The following is a 10,576-nucleotide window of genomic DNA, read 5'->3' on the forward strand; positions in this document are numbered from 1 at the left end:
TCAGGCTCTGCCGAGGACGAGAGCCATGAGATGTTCCTCCTCTGGGCATGCCCGGGTCCCAGATCCTGTTGTGCCTGTGAATAGGCTGCAGGGGCACGGTGAAGACCAGCAACATCTTTCAGGGCTGCCACCTTCCGTGTGGGACAAGGAGCCGGACGTGTGCCTTTTCGGAATCAGGCTCTGCCGAGGACGAGAGCCATGAGATGTTCCTCCTCTGGGCATGCCCGGGTCCCAGATCCTGTTGTGCCTGTGAATAGGCTGCAGGGGGACGGTGAAGACCAGCAACAGCTTTCAGGGCTGCCACCTTCCGTGTGGGACAAGGAGCCGGACGTGTGCCTTTTCGGAATCAGGCTCTGCCGAGGACGAGATCCATGAGATGTTCCTCCTCTGGGCAAGCCCACGTCCCAGATCCTGTTGTGCCTGTGAATAGGCTGCAGGGGGACGGTGAAGACCAGCAACAGCTTTCAGGGCTGCCACCTTCCGTGTGGGACAAGGAGCCGGACGTGTGCGTTTTCGGAATCAGGCTCTGCCGAGGACGAGAGCCATGAGATGTTCCTCCTCTGGGCAAGCCCACGTCCCAGATCCTGTTGTGCCTGTGAATAGGCTGCAGGGGGACGGTGAAGACCAGCAACAGCTTTCAGGGCTGCCACCTTCCGTGTGGGACAAGGAGCCGGACGTGTGCCTTTTCGGAATCAGGCTCTGCCGAGGACGAGATCCATGAGATGTTCCTCCTCTGGGCATGACAGGGTCCCAGATGCTGTTGTACCTGTGAATAGGCTGCAGGGGGACGGTGAAGACCAGCAACAGCTTTCAGGGCTGCCACCTTCCGTGTGGGACAAGGAGCCGGACGTGTGCCTTTTCGGAATCAGGCTCTGCCGAGGACGAGAGCCATGAGATGTTCCTCCTCTGGGCATGCCCGGGTCCCAGATCCTGTTGTACCTGTGAATAGGCTGCAGGGGGACGGTGAAGACCAGCAACAGTTTTCAGGGCTGCCACCTTCCGTGTGGGACAAGGAGCCGGACGTGTGCCTTTTCGGAATCAGGCTCTGCCGAGGACGAGAGCCATGAGATGTTCCTCCTCTGGGCAAGCCCGGGTCCCAGATCCTGTTGTGCCTGTGAATAGGCTGCAGGGGGACGGTGAAGACCAGCAACATCTTTCAGGGCTGCCACCTTCCGTGTGGGACAAGGAGCCGGACGTGTGCCTTTCCGGAATCAGGCTCTGCTGAGGACGAGAGCCATGAGATGTTCCTCCTCTGGGCATGCCAGGGTCCCAGATCCTGTTGTGCCTGTGAATAGGCTGCAGGGGGACGGTGAAGACCAGCAACAGCTTTCAGGGCTGCCACCTTCCGTGTGGGACAAGGAGCCGGACGTGTGCCTTCTCGGAATCAGGCTCTGCCGAGGACGAGAGCCATGAGATGTTCCTCCTCTGAGCAAGCCCGGGTCCCAGATCCTGTTGTGCCTGTGAATAGGCTGCAGGGGGACTGTGAAGACCAGCAACAGCTTTCAGGGCTGCCACCTTCCGTGTGGGACAAGGAGCCAGACGTGTGCCTTTTCGGAATCAGGATCTGCCGAGGACGAGAGCCATGAGATGTTCCTCCTCTGGGCAAGCCCGGGTCCCAGATCCTGTTGTACCTGTGAATAGGCTGCAGGGGGACGGTGAAGACCAGCAACAGCTTTCAGGGCTGCCACCTTCCGTGTGGGACAAGGAGCCGGACGTGTGCCTTCTCGGAATCAGGCTCTGCCGAGGACGAGAGCCATGAGATGTTCCTCCTCTGGGCATGCCCGACTCCTGAATCTTGTTGTGCCTGTGAATAGGCTGCAGGGGGATGGTGAAGACCAGCAACAGCTTTCAGGGCTGCCACCTTCCGTGTGGGACAAGGAGCCGGACGTGTGCCTTTTCGGAATCAGGCTCTGCCGAGGACGAGATCCATGAGATGTTCCTCCTCTCAGCAAGCCCGGGTCCCAGATCCTGTTGTACCTGTGAATAGGCTGCAGGGGGACGGTGAAGACCAGCAACAGTTTTCAGGGCTGCCACCTTCCGTGTGGGACAAGGAGCCAGACGTGTGCCTTTTCGGAATCAGGCTCTGCCGAGGACGAGAGCCATGAGATGTTCCTCCTCTCAGCAAGCCCGGGTCCCAGCTCCTGTTGTACCTGTGAATAGGCTACAGGGGGATGGTGAAGACCAGCAACAGCTTTCAGGGCTGCCACCTTCCGTGTGGGACAATGAGCAGGACGTGTGCCTTTTCGGAATCAGGCTCTGCCGAGGACGAGATCCATGAGATGTTCCTCCTCTGGGCAAGCCCGGGTCCCAGATCCTGTTGTACCTGTGAATAGGCTGCAGGGGGACGGTGAAGACCAGCAACAGCTTTCAGGGCTGCCACCTTCCGTGTGGGACAAGGAGCCGGACGTGTGCCTTTTCGGAATCAGGCTCTGCCGAGGACGAGAGCCATGAGATGTTCCTCCTCTCAGCAAGCCCGGGTCCCAGATCCTGTTGTACCTGTGAATAGGCTGCAGGGGGGGGTGAAGACCAGCAACATCTTTCAGGGCTGCCACCTTCCGTGTGGGACAAGGAGCCGGACGTGTGCCTTTTCGGAATCAGGCTCTGCCGAGGACGAGATCCATGAGATGTTCCTCCTCTGGGCAAGCCCGGGTCCCAGATCCTGTTGTACCTGTGAATAGGCTGCAGGGGGACGGTGAAGACCAGCAACAGTTTTCAGGGCTGCCACCTTCCGTGTGGGACAAGGAGCCGGACGTGTGCCTTTTCGGAATCAGGCTCTGCCGAGGACGAGAGCCATGAGATGTTCCTCCTGTGGGCAAGCCCGGGTCCCAGATCCTGTTGAGCGTGTGAATAGGCTGCAGGGGGACGGTGAAGACCAGCAACAGCTTTCAGGGCTGCCACCTTCCGTGTGGGACAAGGAGCCGGACGTGTGCCTTTTCGGAATCAGGCTCTGCCGAGGACGAGATCCATGAGATGTTCCTCCTCTGGGCATGCCCGGGTCCCAGATCCTGTTGTGCCTGTGAATAGGCTGCAGGGGGACGGTGAAGACCAGCAACAGCTTTCAGGGCTGCCACCTTCCGTGTGGGACAAGGAGCCGGACGTGTGCCTTTTCGGAATCAGGCTCTGCCGAGGACGAGAGCCATGAGATGTTCCTCCTCTGGGCATGCCAGGGTCCCAGATGCTGTTGTACCTGTGAATAGGCTGCAGGGGGACGGTGAAGACCAGCAACAGCTTTCAGGGCTGCCACCTTCCGTGTGGGACAAGGAGCCGGACGTGTGCCTTTTCGGAATCAGGCTCTGCCGAGGACGAGAGCCATGAGATGTTCCTCCTCTGGGCATGCCCGGGTCCCAGATCCTGTTGTGCCTGTGAATAGGCTGCAGGGGCACGGTGAAGACCAGCAACATCTTTCAGGGCTGCCACCTTCCGTGTGGGACAAGGAGCCGGACGTGTGCCTTTTCGGAATCAGGCTCTGCCGAGGACGAGAGCCATGAGATGTTCCTCCTCTGGGCATTCCCGGGTCCCAGATCCTGTTGTGCCTGTGAATAGGCTGCAGGGGGACGGTGAAGACCAGCAACAGCTTTCAGGGCTGCCACCTTCCGTGTGGGACAATGAGCCGGACGTGTGCCTTTTCGGAATCAGGCTCTGCCGAGGACGAGATCCATGAGATGTTCCTCCTCTGGGCAAGCCCACGTCCCAGATCCTGTTGTGCCTGTGAATAGGCTGCAGGGGGACGGTGAAGACCAGCAACAGCTTTCAGGGCTGCCACCTTCCGTGTGGGACAAGGAGCCGGACGTGTGCCTTTTCGGAATCAGGCTCTGCCGAGGACGAGAGCCATGAGATGTTCCTCCTCTGGGCAAGCCCACGTCCCAGATCCTGTTGTGCCTGTGAATAGGCTGCAGGGGGACGGTGAAGACCAGCAACAGCTTTCAGGGCTGCCACCTTCCGTGTGGGACAAGGAGCCGGACGTGTGCCTTTTCGGAATCAGGCTCTGCCGAGGACGAGATCCATGAGATGTTCCTCCTCTGGGCATGACAGGGTCCCAGATGCTGTTGTACCTGTGAATAGGCTGCAGGGGGACGGTGAAGACCAGCAACAGCTTTCAGGGCTGCCACCTTCCGTGTGGGACAAGGAGCCGGACGTGTGCCTTTTCGGAATCAGGCTCTGCCGAGGACGAGAGCCATGAGATGTTCCTCCTCTGGGCATGCCCGGGTCCCAGATCCTGTTGTACCTGTGAATAGGCTGCAGGGGGACGGTGAAGACCAGCAACAGCTTTCAGGGCTGCCACCTTCCGTGTGGGACAAGGAGCCGGACGTGTGCCTTTTCGGAATCAGGCTCTGCCGAGGACGAGAGCCATGAGATGTTCCTCCTCTGGGCAAGCCCGGGTCCCAGATCCGGTTGTGCCTGTGAATAGGCTGCAGGGGGACGGTGAAGACCAGCAACATCTTTCAGGGCTGCCACCTTCCGTGTGGGACAAGGAGCCGGACGTGTGCCTTTCCGGAATCAGGCTCTGCCGAGGACGAGAGCCATGAGATGTTCCTCCTCTGGGCAAGCCCGGGTCCCAGATCCTGTTGTGCCTGTGAATAGGCTGCAGGGGGACGGTGAAGACCAGCAACAGCTTTCAGGGCTGCCACCTTCCGTGTGGGACAAGGAGCCGGACGTGTGCCTTCTCGGAATCAGGCTCTGCCGAGGACGAGAGCCATGAGATGTTCCTCCTCTGGGCAAGCCCGGGTCCCAGATCCTGTTGTGCCTGTGAATAGGCTGCAGGGGGACTGTGAAGACCAGCAACAGCTTTCAGGGCTGCCACCTTCCGTGTGGGACAAGGAGCCAGACGTGTGCCTTTTCGGAATCAGGATCTGCCGAGGACGAGAGCCATGAGATGTTCCTCCTCTGGGCAAGCCCGGGTCCCAGATCCTGTTGTACCTGTGAATAGGCTGCAGGGGGACGGTGAAGACCAGCAACAGCTTTCAGGGCTGCCACCTTCCGTGTGGGACAAGGAGCCGGACGTGTGCCTTTTCGGAATCAGGCTCTGCCGAGGACGAGAGCCATGAGATGTTCCTCCTCTGGGCATGCCCGACTCCTGAATCTTGTTGTGCCTGTGAATAGGCTGCAGGGGGATGGTGAAGACCAGCAACAGCTTTCAGGGCTGCCACCTTCCGTGTGGGACAAGGAGCCGGACGTGTGCCTTTTCGGAATCAGGCTCTGCCGAGGACGAGATCCATGAGATGTTCCTCCTCTCAGCAAGCCCGGGTCCCAGATCCTGTTGTACCTGTGAATAGGCTGCAGGGGGACGGTGAAGACCAGCAACAGTTTTCAGGGCTGCCACCTTCCGTGTGGGACAAGGAGCCGGACGTGTGCCTTTTCGGAATCAGGCTCTGCCGAGGACGAGAGCCATGAGATGTTCCTCCTCTCAGCAAGCCCGGGTCCCAGCTCCTGTTGTACCTGTGAATAGGCTGCAGGGGGACGGTGAAGACCAGCAACAGCTTTCAGGGCTGCCACCTTCCGTGTGGGACAAGGAGCCGGACGTGTGCCTTTTCGGAATCAGGCTCTGCCGAGGACGAGAGCCATGAGATGTTCCTCCTCTGGGCATGACAGGGTCCCAGATGCTGTTGTGCCTGTGAATAGGCTGCAGGGGGACGGTGAAGACCAGCAACAGCTTTCAGGGCTGCCACCTTCCGTGTGGGACAAGGAGCCGGACGTGTGCCTTTTCGGAATCAGGCTCTGCCGAGGACGAGAGCCATGAGATGTTCCTCCTCTGGGCAAGCCCGGGTCCCAGATCCCGTTTTGCGTGTGAATAGGCTGCAGGGGGACGGTGAAGACCAGCAACAGCTTTCAGGGCTGCCACCTTCCGTGTGGGACAAGGAGCCGGACGTGTGCCTTTTCGGAATCAGGCTCTGCCGAGGACGAGATCCATGAGATGTTCCTCCTCTGGGCATGCCCGGGTCCCAGATCCTGTTGTGCCTGTGAATAGGCTGCAGGGGGACGGTGAAGACCAGCAACATCTTTCAGGGCTGCCACCTTCCGTGTGGGACAAGGAGCCGGACGTGTGCCTTTTCGGAATCAGGCTCTGCCGAGGACGAGATCCATGAGATGTTCCTCCTCTGGGCAAGCCCACGTCCCAGATCCTGTTGTGCCTGTGAATAGGCTGCAGGGGGACGGTGAAGACCAGCAACAGCTTTCAGGGCTGCCACCTTCCGTGTGGGACAAGGAGCCGGACGTGTGCCTTTTCGGAATCAGGCTCTGCCGAGGACGAGAGCCATGAGATGTTCCACCTCTGGGCATGACAGGGTCCCAGATGCTGTTGTACCTGTGAATAGGCTGCAGGGGGACGGTGAAGACCAGCAACAGCTTTCAGGGCTGCCACCTTCCGTGTGGGACAAGGAGCCGGACGTGTGCCTTTTCGGAAAGAGGCCCTGCCGAGGACGAGAGCCATGAGATGTTCCTCCTCTGGGCAAGCCCGGGTCCCAGATACTGTTGTACCTGTGAATAGGCTGCAGGGGGACGGTGAAGACCAGCAACAGTTTTCAGGGCTGCCACCTTCCGTGTGGGACAAGGAGCCGGTTGTGTGCCTTTTCGGAATCAGGCTCTGCCGAGGACGAGAGCCATGAGATGTTCCTCCTCTCAGCAAGCCCGGGTCCCAGATCCTGTTGTACCTGTGAATAGGCTGCAGGGGGACGGTGAAGACCAGCAACAGCTTTCAGGGCTGCCACCTTCCGTGTGGGACAAGGAGCCGGACATGTGCCTTTTCGGAATCAGGCTCTGCCGAGGACGAGATCCATGAGATGTTCCTCCTCTGGGCATGCCCGGGTCCCAGATCCTGTTGTGCCTGTGAATAGGCTGCAGGGGGACGGTGAAGACCAGCAACAGCTTTCAGGGCTGCCAACTTCCGTGTGGGACAAGGAGCCGGACGTGTGCCTTTTCGGAATCAGGCTCTGCCGAGGATGAAAGCCATGAGATGTTCCTCCTCTGGGCAAGCCCGGGTCCCAGATGCTGTTGTACCTGTGAATAGGCTGCAGGGGGACGGTGAAGACCAGCAACAGCTTTCAGGGCTGCCACCTTCCGTGTGGGACAAGGAGCCGGACGTGTGCCTTTTCGGAATCAGGCTCTGCCGAGGACGAGAGCCATGAGATGTTCCTCCTCTCAGCAAGCCCGGGTCCCAGATCCTGTTGTACCTGTGAATAGGCTGCAGGGGGGGGTGAAGACCAGCAACAGCTTTCAGGGCTGCCACCTTCTGTGTGGGACAAGGAGCCGGACGTGTGCCTTTTCGGAATCAGGCTCTGCCGAGGACGAGATCCATGAGATGTTCCTCCTCTGGGCAAGCCCGGGTCCCAGATCCTGTTGTGCGTGTGAATAGGCTGCAGGGGGACGGTGAAGACCAGCAACATCTTTCAGGGCTGCCACCTTCCGTGTGGGACAAGGAGCCGGACGTGTGCCTTCTCGGAATCAGGCTCTGCCGAGGACGAGAGCCATGAGATGTTCCTCCTCTGGGCATGCCAGGGTCCCAGATACTGTTGTGCCTGTGAATAGGCTGCAGGGGGACGGTGAAGACCAGCAACAGCTTTCACGGCTGCCACCTTCCGTGTGGGACAAGGAGCCGGACGTGTGCCTTTTCGGAATCAGGCTCTGCCGAGGACGAGAGCCATGAGATGTTCCTCCTCTGGGCATGCCAGGGTCCCAGATGCTGTTGTACCTGTGAATAGGCTGCAGGGGGACGGTGAAGACCAGCAACAGCTTTCAGGGCTGCCACCTTCCGTGTGGGACAAGGAGCCGGACGTGTGCCTTTTCGGAATCAGGCTCTGCCGAGGACGAGAGCCATGAGATGTTCCTCCTCTGGGAAAGCCCGGGTCCCAGATACTGTTGTACCTGTGAATAGGCTGCAGGGGGACGGTGAAGACCAGCAACAGCTTTCAGGGCTGCCACCTTCCGTGTGGGACAAGGAGCCGGACGTGTGCCTTTTCGGAATCAGGCTCTGCCGAGGACGAGATCCATGAGATGTTCCTCCTCTGGGCATGCCCGGGTCCCAGATCCTGTTGTGCCTGTGAATAGGCTGCAGGGGGACGGTGAAGACCAGCAACATCTTTCAGGGCTGCCACCTTCCGTGTGGGACAAGGAGCCGGACGTGTGCCTTTTCGGCATCAGGCTCTGCCGAGGACGAGAGCCATGAGATGTTCCTCCTCTGGGCATGCCCGGGTCCCAGATCCTGTTGTGCCTGTGAATAGGCTGCATGGGGACGGTGAAGACCAGCAACAGCTTTCAGGGCTGCCACCTTCCGTGTGGGACAAGGAGCCGGACGTGTGCCTTTTCGGAATCAGGCTCTGCCGAGGACGAGAGCCATGAGATGTTCCTCCTCTGGGCAAGCCCACGTCCCAGATCCTGTTGTACCTGTGAATAGGCTGCAGGGGGACGGTGAAGACCAGCAACAGCTTTCAGGGCTGCCACCTTCCGTGTGGGACAAGGAGCCGGACGTGTGCGTTTTCGGAATCAGGCTCTGCCGAGGACGAGAGCCATGAGATGTTCCTCCTCTGGGCAAGCCCACGTCCCAGATCCTGTTGTGCCTGTGAATAGGCTGCAGGGGGACGGTGAAGACCAGCAACAGCTTTCAGGGCTGCCACCTTCCGTGTGGGACAAGGAGCCGGACGTGTGCCTTTTCGGAATCAGGCTCTGCCGAGGACGAGAGCCATGAGATGTTCCTCCTCTGGGAAAGCCCGGGTCCCAGATACTGTTGTACCTGTGAATAGGCTGCAGGGGGACGGTGAAGACCAGCAACAGCTTTCAGGGCTGCCACCTTCCGTGTGGGACAATGAGCCGGACGTGTGCCTTTTCGGAATCAGGCTCTGCCGAGGACGAGAGCCATGAGATGTTCCTCCTCTGGGCAAGCCCGGGTCCCAGATCCTGTTGTACCTGTGAATAGGCTGCAGGGGGACGGTGAAGACCAGCAACAGCTTTCAGGGCTGCCACCTTCCGTGTGGGACAAGGAGCCGGACGTGTGCCTTTTCGGAATCAGGCTCTGCCGAGGACGAGAGCCATGAGATGTTCCTCCTCTGGGCAAGCCCGGGTCCCAGATCCTGTTGTGCCTGTGAATAGGCTGCAGGGGGACGGTGAAGACCAGCAACAGCTTTCAGGGCTGCCACCTTCCGTGTGGGACAAGGAGCCAGACGTGTGCCTTTTCGGAATCAGGATCTGCCGAGGACGAGAGCCATGAGATGTTCCTCCTCTGGGCAAGCCCGGGTCCCAGATCCTGTTGTACCTGTGAATAGGCTGCAGGGGGACGGTGAAGACCAGCAACAGCTTTCAGGGCTGCCACCTTCCGTGTGGGACAAGGAGCCGGACGTGTGCCTTTTCGGAATCAGGCTCTGCCGAGGACGAGACCCATGAGATGTTCCTCCTCTGGGCATGCCCGACTCCTGAATCTTGTTGTGCCTGTGAATAGGCTGCAGGGGGATGGTGAAGACCAGCAACAGCTTTCAGGGCTGCCACCTTCCGTGTGGGACAAGGAGCCGGACGTGTGCCTTTTCGGAATCAGGCTCTGCCGAGGACGAGATCCATGAGATGTTCCTCCTCTCAGCAAGCCCGGGTCCCAGATCCTGTTGTACCTGTGAATAGGCTGCAGGGGGACGGTGAAGACCAGCAACACTTTTCAGGGCTGCCACCTTCCGTGTGGGACAAGGAGCCGGACGTGTGCCTTTTCGGAATCAGGCTCTGCCGAGGACGAGAGCCATGAGATGTTCCTCCTCTCAGCAAGCCCGGGTCCCAGCTCCTGTTGTACCTGTGAATAGGCTGCAGGGGGACGGTGAAGACCAGCAACAGCTTTCAGGGCTGCCACCTTCCGTGTGGGACAAGGAGCCGGACGTGTGCCTTTTCGGAATCAGGCTCTGCCGAGGACGAGAGCCATGAGATGTTCCTCCTCTGGGCATGCCCGGGTCCCAGATCCTGTTGTGCCTGTGAATACGCTGCAGGGGGACGGTGAAGACCAGCAACATCTTTCAGGGCTGCCACCTTCCGTGTGGGACAAGGAGCCGGACGTGTGCCTTTTCGGAATCAGGCTCTGCCGAGGACGAGAGCCATGAGATGTTCCTCCTCTGGGCATGCCAGGGTCCCAGATGCTGTTGTACCTGTGAATAGGCTGCAGGGGGACGGTGAAGACCAGCAACAGCTTTCAGGGCTGCCACCTTCCGTGTGGGACAAGGAGCCGGACGTGTGCCTTTTCGGAATCAGGCTCTGCCGAGGACGAGAGCCATGAGATGTTCCTCCTCTGGGCAAGCCCGGGTCCCAGATACTGTTGTACCTGTGAATAGGCTGCAGGGGGATGGTGAAGACCAGCAACAGTTTTCAGGGCTGCCACCTTCCGTGTGGGACAAGGAGCCGGTTGTGTGCCTTTTCGGAATCAGGCTCTGCCGAGGACGAGAGCCATGAGATGTTCCTCCTCTGGGCAAGCCCACGTCCCAGATCCTGTTGTACCTGTGAATAGGCTGCAGGGGGACGGTGAAGACCAGCAACAGCTTTCAGGGCTGCCACCTTCCGTGTGGGACAAGGAGCCGGACGTGTGCGTTTTCGGAATCAGGCTCTGCCGAGGACGAGAGCC

The sequence above is a fragment of the Accipiter gentilis genome, unplaced genomic scaffold (assembly GCF_929443795.1).
Source record: "Accipiter gentilis unplaced genomic scaffold, bAccGen1.1, whole genome shotgun sequence".
Classification (NCBI taxonomy): domain Eukaryota; kingdom Metazoa; phylum Chordata; class Aves; order Accipitriformes; family Accipitridae; genus Astur; species Astur gentilis.